Source organism: Palaemon carinicauda, chromosome 34 (genome assembly GCF_036898095.1).
Source record: "Palaemon carinicauda isolate YSFRI2023 chromosome 34, ASM3689809v2, whole genome shotgun sequence".
Lineage (NCBI taxonomy): Eukaryota > Metazoa > Arthropoda > Malacostraca > Decapoda > Palaemonidae > Palaemon > Palaemon carinicauda.
Genome location: NC_090758.1, coordinates 69,657,433 through 69,682,830, shown reverse-complemented (window position 1 = coordinate 69,682,830; position 25,398 = coordinate 69,657,433).

Sequence of the window (25,398 nt, the reverse complement as noted above, 5' to 3'; positions counted from 1 at the left end):
CGCTAAAAACCCGTTTCTTATTTATCATTTTTTTGCTAATTCTTCTTATTTACATGTCTATTCTTCTTATTTACATGTCTATTATCTAATTTAGTGTTCATTATTCTCATGGGAAAATTATGTGTAGTTGTTTATTAAGAAGTTATCATAGGTTTTTGGGCTCAACCACGGATTAATCCTATTTCAATGTATTCTTATGGGAAAATTCGTTTCGACATCCGAACAATTTCTACATCCGAAGTTGGTTCTGGAACGGATTAAATTCGTATGTAGAGGTTCCACTGTATATATATATATATATATATATATATATATATATATATATATATATATATATATATATATATATATATACATATATATATACAGTAGAACCTCGGTTTACGAACGACTCCGCTTACGAATTTTTCGGTTAACGAAGTGACTTTCTCTGAAACATTCGTCTCGGTTAACGAATATTGTATCGGTTAACGAATTTAAATTTCCCTCCCACGCACCGTTTTTTGTGGAAAAGTGTTAACGCCGCGCTTCCTGATCGCATTTTTCATGGAAATAACTTAACGACAGCATCTCACAATGGAGTCACGTGACTCCTCCCACGCATACCTACCACCCCCTAATCCCCTTTATTACCCCCTTCACTCGTTCATTATCTCAGTATCCGCCGTCTCGATAGCATACATACTTAGTGAATTCGTGGACGATTTCTTTGTGATTTTTACACGTGGTTTGTGATTTGTTTTATTTTCATTCATTTGTGATTACAGTACTGTACTGTGTATTATTGTGATAAACAATGGCTCCTAAGATGTCGAAGAAGGAAAGCAGTAAGAAGAAGCTGATGATGACGATCGAGATGAAGAAGGAGATCATCGAGAAGCATGACCAAGGCATGCGTGTGAAAGACATTGCTAGTTTTTTCAATCGCTCGCAGTCGACGATATGCACAATATTAAAGAAAAAAGAAGAAATAAAGGCTGCTAAAGTAGCTAAAGGTGTATCGTCGTTGTCAAAACAACGGCCACCTATTCTTGATGACGTAGAAAATTTATTAATGGTGTGGTTAAATGAAAAGCAGCTCGCAGGAGATTCAGTAAATGAGAACATGATTAGCGAGAAGGCAAGAACCATTTACGAGGACTTGGTGAGAAGTGAGCCAGGCACATCAGCAGGGAAACAAAGTTTTAAGGCAAGCCGTGGTTGGTTTGAAAAATTCAAGAAGAGAACGGGTATCCATAGTGTTGTTCGGCATGGCGAGGGGGCCAGCGCCGATACGAAGGCAGCAGAGTCTTTTGTGAAAGAGTTCAAAAGGCTCGTGGACTCCGAGGACTACGTTTCCCAACAGGTGTTTAATTGCGATGAGACAGGCCTCTTTTGGAAGAAAATGCCCAGGAGGACCTATATCACGGCAGAAGAAAAGGCCCTTCCTGGCCATAAGCCCATGAAAGACCGTCTAACCCTGCTGTTCTGTTCCAACGCCAGTGGGGATTGCAAAATTAAACCTCTCCTGGTGTATCACTCGGAGAATCCACGAGCCTTCAAGAAGAACAATGTGCAGAAGAAAAAGTTGCACGTCATGTGGCGTTCTAATACGAAGGCTTGGGTGACAAGGATCTTCTTCGTTGAGTGGATGAACGAGGTTTTTGGTCCCGAAGTCAAGAGATACCTCCTGGAGAAGGACCTCCCACTCAAAGCCTTGCTGTTAATGGACAATGCTCCTGCCCATCCTCCAGCCATTGAAGAGGACATAGCGGAGGAATATAAGTTCATTAAGGTGAAGTTCCTACCCCCCAACACCACTCCAATACTCCAGGCCATGGATCAGCAAGTGATCTCAAATTTTAAAAAACTTTATACCAAAGCTATGTTCCAGCGCTGCTTTGAAGTAACAGAGGGCACCAACCTTACCCTCAGAGAGTTTTGGAAGGATCACTACTCCATCTACAACTGCCTGACTTTAATTGATAAAGCCTGGCAAGAAGTCACCAGGAGAACCCTCAATTCCGCCTGGAAGAAACTGTGGCCCGACGGCGTTGCAGAACGGGATTTCGAGGGGTTCGAATCCAACCAGGAGGAAGCAGTTGACGAGGATATTGTGTCCTTGGGCAAGGCAATGGGGCTGGAGGTGGACACGGATGACATCGACGACCTCCTGCAGGAGCATAAGGAGCAGCTGACCACCGAGGAGCTGAAGGACCTGCACGAGCAGCAGCAAAGAGAGGTAATAGAGGAAATCTCATCTGAGGAGGAGGGAGGCACTGCAAAATCACGGTCTTCGAGTGAGATAAAAGATTTTTTAAAGAAGTGGGAAGACGTGAAAAGTTTTCTTGAGGAAAATGTCCCGAATAAGGCTGAAACAGACCGTGCAATAAATTTATTAGTCGATAATGGGGTGGGTCACTTCTATAAAATTTTAAAGAACAGACAAAAGCAGGTGTCTATTGAAAAATATCTTGTGAAGGGGGAGAAAAGAACTGTGAAAGACGACGACCAAGAGTCTCGCAAACGCAAAACCAGTGATAGTGAACGCCATTCTCGCGAGAGAACTCCAGTCAACGTTCCTGAAGTTCTCATGGAGGGATATTCTCCCTCCAAGCAGTAACCCCCTCCACCTCCTTCCCCTCCTCTCGTCTTCATCAAGCCAGCAGCGACACTCCTCTAAGGTAAAGTTCAGGTTTACTGTGCATGCATATCCATATTTTAATCATTAAATGACTGCAATATTTTAATAATTTTATGTAGAGTACAGTAGAGTACTGTATGTGTAAGGAAAAATTTGTGAAAATTGGTTTTTGTAGATGGGTTGAACTAATTATTTCGATTTTATAACATTCTTATGGGGAAATTCGTTTCGCGATACGAATTTTTCTGTTTACGAGTTCGCATTAGGAACGAATTAAATTCGTAAACCGAGGTTCTACTGTATATATATATATATATATATATATATATATATATATATATATATATATATATATATATATATATATATATATATATATATATATATATATATATATATATATATATATATATATATATATATATATATATATATATATATATATATATATATTATTTTCTTCCCCTCATATGAGGCATATATTCGATGTTGAAGAAATTTATGCCGTTGCTCAACTGACTATCCCGACTCAAATGATAGTTTTGAGGTATTATCCTAGGAATACCTAAAATTCTTTTTTTTTTTTTTTTTTTTTCAAGCCAAAGGGTTTAGCCTCCTTATATCAGGCCCCTATTGAGCCAGTGGTTGAATGATAGAATTACGCTCTAGTACCCAGATTTTCCGGTAAGTTTGCCAACTTTCTTCCCCAATGAATTGTAGTAGGATCATCCTAATCCATGATTGATATCTGTAACTTGAGAAAGTTTCTGGATTCCTTTAACCTATAATCTCCGCTACGAAAAGGCAGCATTTTGTATCGGCGTCATCTTACAAATACAGCAAAGGCTCAGATTTTGCAATGATAAATCATGAACCTTTCGGGAGAAGATGTGGCACAAGAGGTTTCAAACACTACTCTGTGGAGGTTTTCAGAAGGTTATTCCAAACCCATAAGCTTATAGGGTGTAGGAGAACACTTGGTCTTACTTGTCTCGCCGTCACAGAGTTTACAGTTCTCACAAAGTATTTGATGGAAACACCCTCAACTGTTTTGATGATGATACAGAAATATTTCTTATTTCGGTCATAAATGAGAATCATTTCCATAGTTCTTGCTTTTCTTCTCGTGATTTTCCAAACTTGAAACTCTACACTAACTCATATCCTTAATCATCTGTGTCCTTGAGATTATGTTCCTCACCATAATCATCCTTTTTATGATATATAAATCTTCCAAGTCAGCCTTTACATTTTTGAGAGTGAAGTGAGGTGAATTCTCTTGCTTGTCTCAAATCTTCAAGACCATGTCTTCATCCGTACCCCTTTTCCAACTGGCAAATCCCACATTCAATCCTACAAATCTTGTAACCTATTCAATTACTCAAAACTATGTCCATCTTTAATTCTAACTATATATCCCACCCTCTCTGTGACACAATTTTAAGATCACCCTTCTTCAACTTGGCACTGCCCTTTTTTCATCTGCATAGCGCAAACCAAACCTGAAGTTTCTTATGATTTTTTGGTCTATGTATCATTCAAGGTGCAGCTCTACTATTTCTTACTGCCAAAATACTGCTTCTTGCTTCATAGTCAAATATGTCACCAAAGTATCACATGCCCTACCTTTATTATTTCCATCCCCTCTCTCACATTATCATGGCTATTCTGGGCTTTCACGTTTCTTACCCTTTTGCTTTTGAAATACATTATAGACATGAAAAGAATATCACCAATTGTGGATATTTGGTATCTAGTTCAAGGCTATGTAATTTTAATTACTAGGTCACTTTTTCATTTGAGCCTTTTCCTTTGTTTCTGTTTTGGTCATAACACACATTGTTCAATCCTACTTAAATATAATCCTTAGTTCTTTAATATGAATATGGAAATCTGCCTTTGTAATAAATAGTATGTCACTTGTAGCCTCCTTTTCATTAACCAGATATTACAGTCCTCAACCGTCTGTTATAATTTTGTGCTATTCTGTTAGATATATTGGTTGACAGATCAATGTGTGCAGAGGATATTGATAAAGAAGTGAAGTTTTAGAGTTTATTCTTGATAACTGTAACTGGCGACAGTTGTGTGAGCAATCTGCTGATACCCATATTCTTTCATCTGTTTGGCCGAATATAATTATTTCATTTAATTTTATTTCAAAAACCTCCAATGAATCTTATATTGACCAATGATACTAAATCAATACCTCATATAGAGAAAGATGGTAATACTAAACAGTTTTAGTTGAAATCGTGTTTTAAAGCATACACACATTTCCTTGATTTTCATGTCTTCATTTGGTAATTTTACAAAAATGTCAATTAGAAGCTTTAGAGGGATTTTATCACTTTGCTCCAGCTACAAAAGAAAATGTTGAACCCTGATGATTGTCAGAGAAGAGAATTTTGTGCTTTTATCAAGAATTTCCCAAATCGCTTGAAGTTCTGTACTAAGCTGTTTGACTGACTTAATTGTCATTTAATTAGCTGGTAAGGTTAATTTAACAAATAAGACAGATAAATTTCATATATTGACAATAGCTTTGGAAATTAAATGTGAGGAGTGGGAGGGGGAATGTCTCGTTCCTTAGGTGCTTGTTGCCGTAGGGTATTACAGCCAACTCTTCTTGTTGTCACGAGCCTTTCCCTTGGTCGGCCCGTAAGTAACCTGTAAATTGTAAGGTAGGTTGGTCTTTTATTGGGAATTTTAAAAGTTTTTAGTGGTGGAGATAGTTGTGAACAGGGTAAGGATGATGGTGGTAGTGAGAGAGGGTGTAAGGATGATGGTGGTAGTGAGAGAGGGCCATCATGTCACGGGTAGTAGTAGTTAGAAAAATGGGGTGTAAGGACTTTGAGTAGTAGGGAGAGGTTGCAGGTGGGGTTATCCAAGTCCTTACTCCTGAGGGTCCCTGCGGAAAGTTTTTAGTAGTAGAGTAAGCTCAGAAAATACAGATGATGCGAATATGGCCTTACGGTGAGGGGATGAGAGGGTTGAATGAATATTCTTGATTAATTACCTTGGCGGAGGTATTCTTGAAAGCAATTGTCTGTGTCTTTCTATATTTTCAACAGTTGCTTTTCCCAGTGTGGCCGCAGCCTGCCAGGCCTGTGGTGAGTTGGTGTTTACTTGTATATCCCCTCTCAGCTGTGTTGTTTCCCTACTCTCTAGTAAGTAGTGCAGGAAGGCCTGTTGTGTTGTGGAATCACAGTGATCACACGGTCTTTGAACGTTATCCAGGATTTCCCAATTAGCCTTGTATCCCAGTCTGAGCCTTTGTATACAAAAAGCCTGCTCTCTTAGGGTGTATCTGTCAATGGGTAGAGGCTCTAGCTCCGTGGCCCATTTGTACCATGTGGCAGAGGGAGAGCCATTCCCTATCGCCTTGTGTAGTTCCTTGATTAAGTTGTCTTTAAGATGTGACTTTACTTTGTTTTTAATTAGTTGTAGTGCAGGCTGTATGTGCAACTGTACACTTTGAATGTGTCCGGTACTTTTGGCTAGTTCATCAGCCTTTTCATTGCCTGGTATCCCGATGTGACTGGCGATCCAGTTTAGAGTTACTGGTTTATCTCTTTCATTATGCTGATATAAGGTACTGTGAAGTTGCTGGAGAAAAATACAGCTCCCACTGTTTGGATTCCAGGGTCTACTGCACCGTCAGTATAGTAGATCTGTGCCTCAGTTGTTTCTGCTAAGCGGATTGCTGCCTGAGCTGCATTTCTAAGTTACTCCATTGTGCAATCTTCCTTTGCCCTTGGAAGCTTGGTATATCTGTAGGTTGATACTTGTTTCTTCCAAGGTGGAATGTGCTGTGCACCCTACACTGAGTTAGGTCTTAGCTGCAGGATATCCTCAGTTAGGCTCAGGCTCTTTGTGATATTGCTATGGTCTTTGCCATAAGATCCTGGAGTTTGAACCTCAGGGTGCTTTGCTAATTCCTCTCTCACCGTCTTTTTTTGGTTATAAAGTCTCTGCCTCAGAGGAACATCTTTGCAATTGTGAAAGCATTTCTTTGTGCAATCCTGTCTTCAAAACCTTACAAAAAGTAACGATCATAAACTGCTGCATGGTGATGCAACTATACAGGTATATGTTAATAACCCGCTTTGCTATAATTAAAAAAAGAAAGAAGGTAATCCTTTAGAATAAGGTTTATTAAACAATAACATACAAAACAAGTCTCACTCAAAAAAGTCAATAAATTAACAAATAGATAATTATAGATGCCCTAGAGTTAAAAAAATTAAGAAAGAAATAAAATTAAAGACAGAAATAAGGTCTTCAATCGGCCAGAACTGCAATCCTTAAGTGACAAAGTTGTTCATGAAGTACAGAACAAACTTTTTTCAGTAAGAGGAAAGACACTCTTCAAGTACTCTAAACAGTTAGTGTAATTAGGTGGTAGGCTTAACACAAAATTTCTTTTGGTTATGAACAAATCTATTATAGTTACTGCAAATGACAAACATTCAGAAATATTAGGAAATCATTATGGAAGCTATGAAGACGTTTTTGCTATTTTACATACATAAGTCTTAGTTCATTGTTCGTGGTGAGTAGGGAGATAGCATATCAAAGGATCCCAACTTTACTCTACTATGCATCCAGTTGTTTTATAAAAAGCTCTGAAAGTTGTGTATGGGTAAAATTTTCTTTCAAATACTGTATGATGAATGGGAGAGCATCACTTCTAAGGTCTGTAGGCGTATTTTTGTTGATAATTCTAGAGTGAAAATATTGATTTCTTTCCATATACATTGATGCTATGACTACCACATAAAAACATAACTGAAATTAAGTGCAGTAAAAAGTGGAAAAAAAAAGTCAATTGGGAGTCCAGAGACAGCTTATTATCAGAACTAAATATTAACCATTAATGAAATGTCAGATCGACTCATTGATAGTTCATATACCAGGGTTTCAGGGAATCTATGATAATACTTACGGGAGTCAATTATATGTTAAACCAGGAAAAGGAGAATATGCTGGGTGAATATGGCTATAATATACAGCCTATATGAAATGTTTGCATATTCTTGATAATTTCCCCAGTGCTGAAAGATTGTGTCTTTTAAACCTCAATCTCTCTGCATTACACAATGTTACCATATTTTGCAGCTACAATTCAAGATTTTTATTGACTATTATGTCTAGAAATCGTTCTGTGTTGACATTTTGGTTTACAAAATGTTTACACACTGTTCACTGTAGCTAAAGACTCTTCCAAGAAGGAGAATAAACAGTGTCTTGACAAAGGCTACAACGATGAGCAAATCTATTTTTCTAATATTTAATGATATAAACTGCTATATGATATAAACTTCTATATAAGATAATATCCTAGTGTTTCAAGCAAGTATGATGCCATAATGTCTTCAAGCAAGTGTAGAAGCCGACTATCTTATTGTCTTAATGCAGTCCCTGTTGTTGTTCATAGAGAAATAATTGTTATTTATTATGACCCGGATGTCTCTGTTCTTTGCAACCACGTTTTGTCATCATAGTCCGTAAAAAAAGAATGTACCCTTAAAGATACTCCATTTGTAGTCTGCACATAGCACAAACAGCATGTCTTTTAAATTTCCATTCCTTTGAGCCTTGATTGGATGTGATACATTACCACTCTTATTCAATGCAGGCAAAGCAGTTTTTATGAAAAGGTAAAGTGAGTTTCAGCAGTGTGCAAAGGTCTTTTGCTAGACTGATGCAACAAAGGAATGAATCATAACATCTGGGGAGGATGCTCTAGTTACAGTAGAGGATCTTAACTCATTATGCTGTCTTCAAATATCATGGAAGCTTCATTTCAATATTTAGCCTCAAACATCAGCTGCTGCAGAGTTCTACTGACTTCATTTTCCATAAACAGTAAAAGGATGGTGCGGCTATAATTGTCTACAACTGGTGGACAGCTCTAAAGTGCCATGAAATTGCAAGATACTGGTAGGCTATAAAAACACAAAACCTTCACAAGTTGATCCAGTGTAACCAAAAAATGACTTGAATATATCAAGGTATACCTGAAATGAACAGATTGTAAGGGCTTCCAAAAATGTGTAGTGTTTTGTGGTACATCCTAAGAAGATTCTGATCAGTCCATGTTTTAGTATGAGAAATTCCATATACTCAGGTTTTACGCATAAAACAAAAATGTCTTTAAATGCATCAATATAATTTATAGATAACATATTACTAAAGAAATGTGAGAAAATAAGAATACAGTATTTCTCAAATGTGTAAAAAAAGGAAAATTCATACTATTTTAGTTATTTTGTTTTGTTTCTTCTTAGCCTTCTGAAGGTCTCCTAATGCAATCACATGATGTTTCCCTCTTAATCTCAGAAGACATTTATTAAAACCTTCTTTGTTTAAAAAATTATTCGAAACTCTGTCTTCCTGCAAAGTCTATAATAATTTTTCATCTAACCAACAAATCGAGATTTCTCTCTTATTCTTTGTTACACCAAAGATGAAGAAGTTGCAAGGAAATAACAGTCCTTATCTGCGGCTCTGGCTCAGAAAGCTCTTATCTTGATGCCCTTCCCCCTCACTCCCATACCCCACCACTCACCCTTATCAACGATCCCTCAGCCCAGGTGGCAATATACCCGCGGTTGGAGATAAAAGATAGTGGTTAGAGCAAAGCTCACTCGCCTCTTCAATATGATACAAAGTGAACAATAACAAGTCCGGTAATATTATATTATCTTTCTCACTAATGTTTTAATCGAAGCGTACTGTTTCTGGCAAAAAGTAGATTGAGAATTACATATACAAGTTGCATTCATTACTAAGCCGAGTGATAAGGGCGTCTGATTGCCTTATCAGGCGGGAGAGATAAAGTCCGTGGTAGAGAGGATGTTGCATTGCTTCCACTCCTAGATAGAATTTTGTATCAAAAGGTTGTTCGTTTTAAGTTGCTTGGACTCACTTTTCATTTCAGAAGCTGAACATTAATAAAGTGATATTTAAAACAAAACCAATGGATCAGAAGTAGATAAACGTCAGAATAAACATATATATTGGACGGAGAAAAAAGATCAACACGAATAAAAGAACTTTAAGTGAAGTGTATACGAGCTTGAAGATAACACTTGGGCATCAAAGGTCGATTGAGAGGTGAGTTCAATGTTTAAAATTCCTATTTATTAGTTATATCATAATTTGAAAAAAACTGTTGAATCTATGTGCATTTTCTTTATTAATGAATTTCATTCAATTCTGCCAAAAATTGCCTCAAAGTATGATATATATATATATATATATATATATATATATATATATATATATATATATATATATATATATATATATATATATATATATATATATATATATATATATATATATATAAATATATATATATATATATATATATATATATATATATATATATATATATATATATACCCTCTCTCTCTGTATATATATATATATATATATATATATATATATATATATATATATATATATATATATATATATATATACTGTCTCTCTCTGTATATATAAATATATATATGTATATATATATATATATATATATATATATATATATATATATATATATATATATATATATATATATATATGTATATACGTGAGTGTATATATATATTCAATTCATTAATGGTTATATGAAAACGCTTAGCTGGTATGTCTTTTTGCATGAATTGTTAGTTATTGTAAATTTTAGTAGGCTAGTATTTCTTTGTGTTCAAATTGTTTACTCTTTATAGTCAAAGATATGTTCCTACTCAAATACATACTTCAATAGGAGTATAACTTCAGCAATCCCGAATGTCCATTCAGAGTTGTTGGCATGTGGAGGTAAGGCTCTGCTCACTAACCACTTAGAGCAACCCTTACTTTGACTCAGTCATCTGGAAGTCGGCTGTCCATGTTGTAAACGCTATGTTGTCAGAATTGCTGTACACAATTAGTAAGAAGAAGGAGATGAGCCAATGTAGGTATTGTATCTTTATTATTATTATTATTATTATTATTATTATTATTATTATTATTATTATTATTATTATTATTATTATTATTATTATTATTATTATTATTATAAAACAGTAATACCATTCTTGGAAAAGCAAAAACCTCCCACAGATAAAGAAGAAAAATAAAATTGAGGGTTCCTTCAAGTAAGATAACTCAAACCCAAAAGGTTTTAGCACCAGAGTACAGAGGCTATGGCCAAGACCGTCTCTTTGGGGGAAAGAAAGGTCCCACCTGGTACGAGTAGTGCTTTCACCCAGCTACTACAAGCTGTGAGTAAAGGGGTCTCGCTCGATTTCTTCACAGTTTTCTGCTGTTACTCAAGAAGATTTGACTGTTTTTGGAATCCAGGCTAATGCCTTTTATGTGCTGTGAGCCAGACTGCAAAGGAAATTAACGAACTGAACCGAAAGTGAGTGTTTTCATTTCGAAATGCTGATGAAGAAAAAGCCTAGTTATCGCCGCTATCAAGAGAGCCTGATATGTTCCTAACGTATAATAGTAGGGGAAATACTATATTTATTGTTGTAATAATTATAATTGCATTTTATTGTTCACATCGTTTTGGTTACGGAATATCTGCCTTTTATATAATGATGAAAAGATGACTAAACTATTTAAAGAACTAGTTTGTTATCCACACTTTTTTCCCTTGCTACTTAATAGTTCATTCTCTCTTTGAGTTTTTCTCTTTTAATTCTTGCTTCTTCATTTTTCGGTTGCTTCTCTCTCTCTCTCTCTCTCTCTCTCTCTCTCTCTCTCTCTCTCTCTCTCTCTCTCTCTCTCTCTCTCTCTCTCTCTCTCTCTCATTTTCATGAAAATACGTTTGGCACTTTATTATTGCATTTAAACACATTTCAGGTTTGCCAGTGACACTTCAGATCCAATTATATTGAATCAGACATCCTTTTTCGATAGAACAATTCGTAAGAAAGTCATAGCTAAGAGAATTGTAAACAATAACAGTGGAAAAATAAAGATAAATCGTCAAAAATTTCAAGTAAAGAATATGTAGAGGAACATCAAGTGAATTACTGGAATTGTTTACCTTTTATTTATTCTTCAATATTAAATTGCAAGAATCCTTCTGTGTTTTTTTCGGTACGCAAGTGTAGTTTGGAATTAGTGGGTCCTTTAATTGGACTACTTCCATGGGTAACCTTTAGCTTAATTTTAATACTTTTTTCTCTCTCTAATTTTTCTTAGACTGATTATTCAAAGTCGTCCCTTTTTGGTGTGCATGATCTCCTGATTTTTCTATGAGGATTATCAGTGGTAGACTGTAAAGAGAAACAAAGTGTGTATGCATAGTGAGTACGTGCGTGAGAGAAAGAAAGATTATGAAGGTCATAACCAAACTCATTCCTTATCCGTTTACATATCAATTGACCTACGCATGCTGACATCTTCCTCCACTGACCAGGCCTGTATTCGAGACGGCCTTGCTATGACACAGCCAGGGATTAAAATTAAGCATAAGAATATTTATTACCTTAGATACTGCTGCTTTTTAACTTAGATTACCTTAAAACTTTTCAAAATTCTTTAAATTTGAAGCTAGTTATCCGAAATTAACGTAAACAAATATCATTAGATTTTTAAAAAATTGCTTCAAAACAATGCAAAATAACTCAAAGTAGGAACAGATCATTATATAGCAATGGTTAACCCCTTGACAGAAAACGAATTTCTCAATTATATTGATATTATCAAGTGTATGAGGAAAGAGAAGAATATGTGGAAAATAGGTCGGACAAATTAATGTATGTATTGGTAAAGAAAATATTTACCCAAAACTAGAGAGGGATCTAATGTACTACTCTCTACCCAGTCAAAGTACCCAATAACTCTCTATCATTAGAATCTTAACAACCGTCTAGTGCCCTGGCCAACGTAATATCTGCAATATTGTAGCTGTCATAGAAACCTTCTTAGTGGTGTTACTTTCATAGACCACATTTTAGGTATTGTACTTAACCCTTACTCCTTAGAGTATCATTAAGTATGATGATGATGATGATGATGATGATGATGCATATTATTATTATTCTTCTTCTTATTATAATAATAATAATAATAATAATAATAATAATAATAATAATAAAAATAATAATAATAATAATTACTGTTATTATTTTTATTATTATTATTATTATTATCATTTGAACTTCAACTGTGTTTCGAAAAGGAGAATCACGGGAGCCACAGGATTCAACCGGGAAAATAGCTTAGTGAAGAAAGGAAAAAAGAAAACAATACATATAATATACATAAGTAATGAGATGGATCTGTTATAACAAACAGAGGATGAAGAAGGCAGCGTTGGATAGAACACTTCTGATTCATATACCTGAAGCTGATGAAAAGGTCGATGTGTCCATGAATTGATTCAGTGTGTTTGAAGTCAAAGATATCATAAGAAAACCTAGAGACATAAAGCACCTGGATACGATGGAATAACTGCCAAGATGATACTCGTCTAAGATGAAGTGACTTCCAGACTACTTACAAGATTATTTTGTAGAATGTGGCATCTAGAGGTGTTAAAAGTGTTGGTTAAAATGGCAAAAACGTGAGACTTGACTGATTGCAATAAATACAGAGGCATAACACTTACGTCGGTTGTTATGAAAATATAGAGTACGCTTAACTGACAAAATTTTTATTTTTAGACATGAACAGCAACGCGTTGAATATCAAATGAGTTACCACTTGATAGCAGTTTACTCCAAGGAAGTATGTTGTCACCTACGCTCTTTATCCTCCTCGTGGATTTTTTAATGCATAGAACAGTCGGATATGGTGAAGAAGGAGTGGACTGGATCGTTGATAGGAGTTTAGCAGACCTAAACTATGACGATGACGCTATCCTTGTTAGCAAAACGGCACAGGATTTGGGAATGCTTGCATACAAGAATGCATGGAATATAACACGAAGTTCAGCTGAAGATAAATAGAAGAAAGACAGAGATGATAAGAACGGAGTATGCAATGTAAGATGAAATATCATTGGAAGGAAAAAGGATTAATGAGGTAGAATAATCTAAGTATTTAGGAAATATGATCTCCAATACAGGGTATTTAGAATTAGAATTTAGTGAAGGATTGAAAAAAAAAACATCAGACAGTGGCTAGGTTAATTAAAATTTGGAAATTAAATTGCCTAGAATTACATTTAAGAATCAGACTATATATCAATTCAGTGAGACCTGTATTACTCTTTAGACATGAGTGATGGTATGAGAATGAAGCGATTTCTAATACATTTAGTTGATTTAAAAATAAAGCCTTCAAAAGGATATTCGAAATTAAAAATCAGGACAGAATTAAAAATTAAACTGTAAGATAAATTACTGCGTGGAATATGTGGATGAGATCATGATAAGTGGTAGATGGAGGTGGTTTGGGCATGCTCTTGCTGTGGTACTCCCTAAGAGAGATTAGTTTACCAAAAGTTCAGCTGGGCTCCACAAGGCACTAAAAGAGTAGGAAGACCTAGGCCTTCATTGATGAGGACTATGAAGCGTGAAGTAGGAGATGATGAATAAAGTTATTGACTTAAAAGCTCAGGATAGACATGACTAACAAACTCTAACAGAGGCCCCTTGTGTTAATAAGCGTTTTAGGAGATGGTGAAGTAATGAAGAAAACATACAAGATATCTCAATATCATGAGAAACGTTAAAATTGCTCTGTCATATATAAATTCTAATATGAGACTTTTGGTTCAGCATAAATGAACTTACAAAATGTTTGGAGTCCTGAAGCTCTGGCGATGCAACTGCTGTATTACGAAGATCATTCCATAATCTGGTCAAAACTGTAAGAAAATACTGTGCAGACTTTGATTTTTGCTGAATAAGGCATGGCTGTTACAGTGTTGTGTAGTCTCTGTTAATAAGACATTGTCAATGCAAAGATTTCAGTTTTAAGGAACTACTTTCTTCAACCTCTACTCATAATCCTATTTGGAAGTGTTTTTTTAGTGATCAACTTCTTACTCCATAATTTCCCTAGAACTTGAATTTAACCTTAATCTTTATTAGGGAATTCAGCAGTTAGGAGTCTGTTGAAGAGCTGGAATTGATGAAAAAATATGATTTTTTTTTTTAATTTAAGTGAGGTTGTAGAGTCCTGATATCTTTGCTCAAATTGTTTTTATATTCTACAAGTGTTGAGATTTATTGCATTTCCTTTACTACTAAAATTGCTGTCTTCAGCAAAGCAAGAATATCCTCGGACTTTTTTCAATGTACCATAGTTGGTAATGGCAAGTGTGCAAAGGGGGGGACAACACCTCTTAACTATAAGAATAAAGTGACCTTTGTCTTTGGCCATAGTTTGAACACGTGCAATTGGGCTACTATCTCTCTCTCTCTCTCTCTCTCTCTCTCTCTCTCTCTCTCTCTCTCTCTCTCTCTCTCTCTCTCTCTCTCTCTCTCTCTTTTTAAACTGTTTGATATTTTTTTTACTTTTTTGTGAAAAGTGTTGTTATTTTTGGTGAATGCTGAGGCTCACATAGAAATAACTTTTCAGCTCTCTCAACAGTGGTTGGGGGACTATAAGGCTTTCCTCTCCCTTAGGGAAATGACCAGTGTCACTTGCCTACAACCAGCCACAGACATCTCTCTTCATGAAGTGAATGTCCTTCGTGTGCAACGCATTCGGCATATACCCACACCTGTATGTCCTTCTATCACCAATGTTGATATTTTACCCAAAAGGACCTGATGACCAAAGTCAATGTCCTTATGGACGGCCACTTCACTACCTTCCAGACCACCATCAACGCCTTTATTCCTAATGAGGTGAACACCTACTCAACATACACCGAAGCTAACGTGAATGCAGAAAGTCAAAGAGCCCCACCAAGGGAAGTGCTAGAGTGGCAACAAAGATTCCCACCACCAACAAATACCCTAGCTTGCTTATGCCCCGACGTACGACCTATCCAGTCACTTCCTAATGTCCATCGGCTGCAGTTATGCTACTACTACTCCAAATTCGGTGCTACTACGATGAAATTTGCGAATGGTTGTCAGTGGTAAAAAAACCTGTAAGTATGCCTACCCTGTCAATAATCTTTTCTTTTTACTTGACGCAGGCACGGGAGTGTGAATTTTGGTAGAAAGGGGTGCATGCCGTTTTCTTCTGCCAATGCAGATTCTTACTCCTCAATGCCTCCCCAACCCGGCCCCTTCAACCTCATTCTCCACACCCCTACAGTTCCCAGTTCCTTCGAAACAGTATTTATCACCATATCAAGATGACATGTCCCTCAGTGTTAGCCATTTTTAGAAGTCTGGCATCGGATCATTTGACGTGGGTGTAGGGATTACAGGCGCTTTGGTATGCAGACAGAAAAGGAGCACTACCCCCTCCAAGATAGTGAAGCTTTTCTCCATGTACGACCTACTGAAGTGGTATTATCAGGTACTATTCAACCCAGAAGACATCCTCAAGACCACCATCCCCATTGGATTTGGTATAGACACCTTCAACGTGTTTCGGAAAGCATGTTAGGGGACCTCACCTTCTGTGTATGTTTCCTGGATGACATACTTATGTTTACCTCCGTCATATATGCATCATACTTGACTGCCTACAACAAAATGGTCTTGTAGTACAGTAGGACAATGTACCTTTGGCGCTAATGAAGTATCGCTCTCAAGGTACCGTTTCACTTCTGGAGTCTATCCCCCTACTGAGAAAGTAGCAACAGTTCAGAATTTCCCCATGCCCTCCACCATCATAGCATTTCAAAAATTATTTTGCATGATCAGCTATTATCAACATTTCCTGCCGGACATCACCGTCCTTCTTGCTCCCCTCTAGGCCTCAGTCAAGTGCAAGCCAATAGACCTGATGTGGGGTCTCCTCAAAAATCGGCCTTTTGCAATGCATAAAATGCCCTAACAACCTCTGCCGCTCACAACTTTTATGTGCCACGTGCACATCTCCTACTTTCAAATGATGCTAGCGACGTCACCATTGGGGAGTTATGAAACACTTGGTCCACGGCTCGCCGAGCCGATTGGCCTGCTTCAGTAGGAAACTGTCCAAAGCGGAATCCAGCTACTCTACCTGCGTCCTAGAATTGTTTGCGTTGCACTATGCTATCCATTACTTTTGTCATTTCTAGGGAGGTACACCTGTCCTTGTTCTCCTAAACCAGAGGTCTCCGGTGTTTGCCTTCATTCAACAGTCTGACGTCTGGTCCACCTGTCAACGTTGACATCTCTCTGCCATGGCTGAACACAATTGTACTTTTCAGCAAATCCCTGGGAAAATGAATTCTATGCCTATGCCCTGTCAAGAAACACATATGCTGCCATTCACCTAGGATTTGATTTTAATGCTGTGGCAGAAGCCCTACGAAAAAATCCAGAGAACCTCGTATGTAGGATATCTATACTGTGAGGGCATCCCTCTTGATGACTCCAATGTCTCCCTCCTCTGTGATGCCAGTACTGGTAGACCTAGACCTTGGATACCTTCTCCAATACTCTGACACTTTTTGATTTCATTCATGACCTTTCACATCCCTCGCGCCATTTCACTACACAGCTGCTGAAGACAGAGTTCATTTGGCATGGAATTATTATGCATGGTCAGGATTGGGTCCATGATTGTGCTTCATGCCAAACCCCATAAGAACATTGACACAAGGATATAGGAGTGAGCACCTTTCCTTAACCTCAGCGGTGCTTTGCCCACATTCCCGTTGATGTTTTAGGTGCCCTACCCAAATCACAAGAACCTCGTTACCTGTTTATTGTCATCAACTGCTCCACTGGTTGTCCTGAAGTCATTCCTATGGAAACTGTAATGTCCGGCTACTGTACATCCGTCTTATTCACAAGATGGATAGCAAGACTGGGTATCCCAAAACATATTACTTCTATCAGGGGTACAACCCTCAACTCTCAATTGTGTATAACATTAAGGAATTTCCTGGGTGTCACCTTTCATCAAACAACCGCATATAACCCTGCAGCCAACAGTATGGTTAAACAATTTCACTGTACCCTCAAAGCAGCTTTGATGTTCCAATTCAAGGACTGGTTTACAGAGCTTCCATAGGTCCTCTTGGAACTATGGGCTACTCCTAAAGACGACCTGGATGTCTCAGCAGCTGAAAAAGGGTATGGTAACCCGTTGGTCGTCCCTGAAGATTTTTTCCCGTCTGCAACCTCCTTCCACAGTCTCCAGTGCCTACATCACATTGTGGGATAATATACTTTACGCTGCTCGATTTACAAGCCACCAGCTAAGCAACACATACCGACATATCTGCAGTTACCAACGCAAATTTCCCTGTGCAGCAAACACAGCAAGCCACCGTTAACGCCCCCTTACACAACCCTTTCATCGTGACTCGCCGTACAAAGAAAGAACTCCTCCTGAACATGTGTGGCAAAGAAGACTGGGTCTTCATTGATTGACTAAAAGCTGCATATCTCCTGCCAGATGACCGCCTACAGTACGCCTCTCAAGAGCATGGCACCCTATCTCACACGTATGTCTTTTTTTTAGAGGGAGCCATGTACTGCACATGTATCACACACTCATACACTCAAACTCTATTTATTTATTTTTTTTTCATGTTGTCATTATTGCTCTACCCTCGCATTCATAATTTGTTTCAGCCTCTATGAACTTGCATCAATATGTATGATTTTTTTTTACCTTCACTGAAACTGTCGTTCTAAAAGCTCGCTGTCTGCTCAAAATAAATTTATTTGCAATTTTCCAGTCTCCCATTTATCACCTAACTGGTGCATCCGCACACCATTTGCACTTGATATATATTAAGACGAATACACATGTCGAATACCATATTCTCGCAACCTCTGGTCAAACTCCTTTAGAACAAACTTAGGACCACTATCTTCACCCTCACATACGTACTTTCACTTGACAAAGCATTCCTGATGCAGTATTGTTCATTTTATTATTACTAGGTACTGCTTATGTTAATGTACTCATATGATCTACCATAAAATTTCTTCCCGCATCAATGTGTTCTCGTAATTACAGCAAATGGAACACAATCAAATATGAACATCTCACAGGGCTCTCTTCCATATCATCTCAAGACAGGTTGCCTGCATATTATCATTGATATATTCTTTTCTAACTTTCTTGACAGGTATTTTCTACATCCCTATAAATTTGACTTAACCCAGGCGTAAACAATTCCTCTCTACCATACACTCCAACAATTATTCTTTACTCTTTTCCCATATTTGTCATGCACTGATATATACAATTAGCTGCTTCCTTAAGAAATCCAGGGACTTATAAATTCAATCCCTTTCCTTGAATAGAAAATTAACATCATCGTTACAAATAATAGATATTTTAATAAGCTAACTATACACTTCCAAACGATTAGGCCATTCAAAATGTATATATCAAAATACATCTAGATATTCATCATGCATTTTTTACATATCTTCTTTAATCATTACGTTTTCTTTATTCTTCATATCATTCATATCAACGGATTTTGCCATAAAAATTGTATTATTACCATTACTTTACAGCCATTCTTTTTTTAATAAAATATTACAACATGCAATCTCAATGTATGGATCCCGATAAAAAAAAAACGCTCAGAATTTCCTTCCCACCTATCATAATGATATCATATTCCACTTCATTACTCTGAATTTTCACCTTCAACTGTGCCTCTCCCCTGAACTAGTAAAGTTCCCTGACTTATTCCATGAATTGTTACGCTTATACATTGTTATTTTATTTCATAATTTTATCTCTCATATTCTGCAAAAACCATTGCATTCACTGAAGACCCTTGAGCACTCGTATCAATCATTTTGCAATACTCAATCTCACATATCTTCACATATTTCATCATTCTTCACTTAACAGCATACATAATGATATTTACTCTCTTTGCAAATTTGTCACATACTTTGTAAGTTTTTTTAATTTTCATATTCACTCCCTTCCATACTCTTGTACCTGAGATTAAAGCCACTCACATAATTTTCACTAATCAAATACCGTCATCCATCATTGCATCTTCCTGAAAGATATTCTCTATCAGAACTTTATTAAAGAGAACTTTATAAAACAAAGGACAAGCCTATATACAAGTACTTGTGTGCAATAACCTCAAAAAATTCTAACCAGTTAATGTATTAAAAGGCAAGCTTGAACAGGTACTATTATCAGTGCAGTGAGAGAGCTAGATATACAAAAAAAAATACCTTAACACTGTACGATATTGTGGGAAACGGGTGCGATGGAAACGTTCAACGATTCAGTTAAATACAGGGTTGTAGGAAAATTTTTGATTTAGAATGATGACCGGATGATTCACAATTGAGAGGTTAAAGTGGTAACCTTGTCAGAAGTAATATGATCATTGATATTTAACCTCGAAATCCACACGGAGGGTAAGGTGGATGTACATGAGGCTGGCATTGATGTTTGCATGGGGACTGTTTCAGGCTTATGAGTTTAGCTCTCAATGATTGTTAACAGGTAACAATATAGTTGTGATGCGAGAAGGGGACCTACTACGTCAAAGTGAAAATGACTTAATGTTGAGGGAATGAGACGACCCCAGTATCAGTGACTCGGTATAATTTTGAAGTTTGTCATGAAGTTTGGCTTTAAGTAACATCTTTATTAATGCCATGCTAAATATATTTCGTCGTTAGTATCTGTGCTGTAGATAGGCATGATAAATGTCAAAGGGCATAAATGACGTCAAACAACTGATGGTGCATGATGGACGGTATCTATGTTTGTTGTCTACCAATATTGTGGTCTTGAAGGCAATGTCAGCCTAATGAAGGGATGTGCAGGATATCCTAAATGCCTGATACGCTGGATCTTTTCTTAGGCCTTATACCAAGGCATTGTAATCCAGTCCCAGATTAATGGCAGCCGATGTATTTCTCGACAGGGTATCAGCAACAGAACTCAATTTCAAAGGGATGCGCTTATGTATATAATTTAGATCTTAACAGGAGAGAGGTGTCGATGTTGATGAGCTGACCAGTCGTTGGACTTTTGAGTGAAGATATAAAAAAGGGAAATGTAGTCAGTGCGAACGACAAAGGGCGTACCTTCTAAGAAGTGGCAGAAGTGATATACTTCCATCTATGCTTGGTCAAATGTAGAGTATCCAGATTCTACCTTAGACAGTTTCCTACTACAAAAGGCCAATAGGTAGGGTGAACTGTTGACCACCTGCTTGCGTACTGCCTTAATAGTAATATTTCAGTCATTGATAGAAATGATGAGAGGGGCATGTAGCAAAGGAAAACTGTGAGCAGCCGTGTTTGATAGGGCATTCTTTGCGTTGCAGAAGCCTGCATTTTAAACAGAATCTCACTTCAGGTCTTTTGACTTCTCTTTAAGGGAAGCGTAGAGGGGGCTAAGAATAGCAACGAAGGTGGCCAGGAACTAGTGTTAATAGTTGATCATGTGCAAAACTCTTGCAGTTCTCTGACGGTCGAGAGCAAAGGGGAGTTTTGAATAGTTGGTATATTCTGCGGGTGGGGGTTAGGGGTTTAGGCTAGACTTTTTCAGGAGTGATGCAGTACTCCTAGAACAATACTTTGTTGGAGCCAAAGGTACACTTATCTTACCTGACTACACGGCCATACTATTGTAGGCGATCCAGAATGACTCGCAAGTCACGGAGGTGTTCCTCTTTGGAGGAAGAAAACCGAAGTATGTCATCCATATAACACACTCTGAAGGGCTAAGTCCCATGAGATGCCATTCATTAGGTGCTAAAAAGTAGCCCCAGCATTACGAAAGCTAAGAAAGGAAAATAGCAGCTGCATATAACGGATGGGATAGTAATGGAGGTCTAGAGGATGATTAAGGGGTTCAAAGGCATCTGATAACACCCCTTCAGGAGGTCAACATAGAGAAAAACTCTTTTTTCTTTGCATGTAGGAGATAAAGGTGATAACGTTTTTTAGGGGGTAGTTAATCCATTCTTTCTACATGTTCATATACCTGTAATCCCTACACAGATTCAGGAAGGCATCTTTCTGCAGGATGATATGCAAGGTTGATAACCATGAGCTTCATTTCCTTTTGGCAACAGCCCAAAGCAATTCGATGAAACACGGTTGAATCTGGTGAACAGTTATGGCCCCGTTGTCTTAATATATTGATAAATACTGTGTTTGGTGGGAAATGTGGACGTTTGATGAAGTTCAGGAGGGAAGACTTCTGGATATGATTTGATGAGGGGGTCATAGGCATCCTTTGGTGTGCTGACTTAGAGAGTAATTTTGGAGGTGGTATGTTGAAGATGTGTCGACGAATAAGTGTCTGTGTTCACTAAACATCGATGAGCAACCTCAATCAGGTGGAAATGGCTATGAGATCCACAGCGAAGATTTGCAATGTGACGTCAGCATTGAGAAACTTTAAATTATATTTGGCACTCCCAAACTAGAATATAATGGTCTCTTAACCCTTGGTAGAGATTGCAGATCCATTGGCAGTTTAATTTTGACTTTCGCAAGCTTAGGTAGACTATGTTGTCGACTATTAGATACTGGCCTTGGTAGAAAACTACAGCAAGCACTGGTGTGTACCAAAAAATGCATGCTGCACCCGCATCCTATAATAGGAAAGTCTACAGATAGGGGAAGCCACTGCCTGAAACACTAGCCTGCTTACAAGTATTTTGGCCAGTGATAACTATTTGTAGATCCCTTCACAGCAGCCGTGAATTTGTAATGGTATTGCCATTACTGAATTGCACGAAACAGGCTTAGTTCTTTAATTTTGATGCATATATTAATTTCTGGCCCCCTCAGTCAGTTATTCTGTTATCGTGTTGCATAGGGTTTTTAATATTTATGGACGGGTTGACATAAGTCTCCTCCTATACTTTATATATGAAATCCCTTTTCTAATGTCGTTTATGGCTTCTCTTCTAGTTTATTTATTTCCTTATGTTCTTCTCCGTTGAAGTCCTAATGCTTAGATCATTCTCCTTTGCAAAATAGGGCTGTAGCTCAACTAGTATTAAAAATAATAATAATAATAATAATAATAATAATAATAATAATAATAATAATAATAATAATAATAATAATAATAATAATAATAATAATAATAATAATAATAATAATATTATGATCTAACTTTATAGCACCGCATTTTTCGACAGCAATATCATTGCATCTGTATGTGTAAGTACTGCTTTATATAGGAACAGCCTATCTAATTATAAAATTTTATATGAATTAGCTCCAGAAGAGTATGACTCTAGTATTCCATACCAGTAACAAAAATAAGTTATGCCCATTTATATGGTTTTTAATTTTTTTTTTATAGTTTATTTTTGCATGGCCAATAAAGTAGTAGAAAATTCTGACAATATGATATGGTTTACTTCCACCAAGAATACATTTTCAGTAAAGTGATGCAATAGAGAATTGACTTAATATAAACACCTTATCATTGCGGGCAAGCACAGCAGAGCCACAGCTCTGATAGCATATACCATATTATACACCGAAACACATATTTTAATTACTTACTGGTTCCTTTCTTGTGCCGCTTTATTCTCCTCTTCGTCTTATTTCTTCCTTTTTCCCTCATTAACTTTGGCGAGTCATACAGTGAATCTATTTTTATTGTTAGGATAAGTGGATACACTTATCTGGAAATTATGGCTATAATGATGAGAAGTTTAACACCTTATCGAAAAATAAAGTAACCTAAAATGATCACTTGACAGATTAATCAATCATGATAGCTAAAGAAGTGTTATGCTCATTGAATATTTTAAGATTCAGTAAGTTGGAGATTACAATTGACCTTTCATTTGCAGATCAGAGGAGATTATTCAGAATTTCACCCAATTTCATTTATATTGTATTTCAAAAAAGCATCCAGTATATATTATTTTTTTTCTTGTTTTTCTAGCTTATCACAATTGTTATCATATAATCACTAACTACCATTGTAATTGGATCAACATTTTGGTATGCAAACATTCATTTACCTGCTGTATTAGTTTCTGTATAAGAATACCATATACAGATATACAGTATCTGCTAGCCCACACAGTCGACCTAAGAATCATTTATTCCTCCAGTTGTATTTCATTGTTCTTAGTGTTTAAACCTTTAACCTTGTAGATGGAACTCTTTCTAGTTATCATTTCTTCTTGGATGGATTTATGTTATTATTAAACATCTAGATATGTTTATTGTGAATATTCACACTATGCTGAGGAATGTTGTGCCCATAACAAATGAAAACCAGTAACTCTTTACGTGTCATATCAGAACATATTTAGTTATCTTTGCATTTGATATGTGGGTGTGGTAACTTAACTCTTTACCAGTCGTATAATCTGTGTTCTAGTTTGGAAAACATGGTAGACTCCTTGAGTTTCAATTTAAAACCAAATCTAAAGCCCTAAGTTTATCCTCAAAGATTTTTTTTTTACTCCTAATCGCCAATATCTTTCAATTCTAACTTCATTTTGTAACAATAAACCTTTTCCATCACTGGACCTTTTGGTTCAAATATCCTAAATCAAGACATTCACTAATTGGGAGGAGATAGTTCATAGAAGTAGCCTGTTGAATTTCTCCTTCTCTTACTCCTCCTCCAAGGCCACAAATCTCCTTCCTAATCCTCCCTTCACTAGTGGGCAGAACAAGAACAAGAACAACAATCTATTCTATGGATATGATATTATAAACTTATCGAAAAATTAAATAGAGAAGCTATAAGTGATAGAGAACGGGGCATATAAACAAGTTTGTATTATTTATTAAAGTAGAGCTAATACTATAGTGAAGAAAGAGGGTAGGGACATCTATGAAAATAGCGATGACAGTTATAGTGTATAAACAGAACACAAAAGTGAAATAAGAGATACTGCAAACAATAACCCTAGACATACAAAAAAAAGAAAGATTATAGAAACAAATATGCCAAATATTATTAAACATGGAGGAAGACAGGAATAAAATCAGAAACAATAAAATGTGATACTGAAAAAAAAGGATAGGTTAGTTAGAAAGTAAAATTCCCTCATAAATATACAGGGAGGGGAAAAGGGAAATAAAGACAAACAATTGTATACAATATATTTCCATCAGTATTATACTTTAGAGCAACAATAGATCCATTAAAATGTAATATAAAAAAGTCGAAAATTAGAATGTGTAAGCTGGAAATTCTTGTGACAATAATGAAGAGGATTAAAAAAAAAAATATTTCAAAAATCAAAGAAATTAATGACTTCAGCTACAACCACCTTAGAAAAAAGACTTAAAGAAATTTTTAGGACCCTTTTTTTTTGCCTGATAGAAATATAGAAAAGAAGGAAAATAAAAACATCCGGTTGAGAAAAATTACAGTAATATAAAAGAAAACAAACTAAAATCTTATAGGCATTTAAAGATTAATAGAGGCACCATTGCAAAGGTTATGCTTCCTCGACCCTAAACCTGAGCCTGACCATTTGAATCTCTGTCCCTCACTAGGAAAGCTAAGAGAAGTGGATTACATGAGTGCATATGTTGCCAAATTATGTTAAAAAGAGAGGTGGTGAAATACAAAAGCCATAAATCAGGTAGGAGAGTTTAAAGAGATTTAAATGAAATGCCAACACTGATGACATATATTGTGATATGCTAAATCGCATTTTTGCACCCGGAAATAGAGTTAACAAGAAAAAAAATAGCGATAAAGGAGATATTGGTGATAACATTAATCAACTATCGAAAAAAAGGATA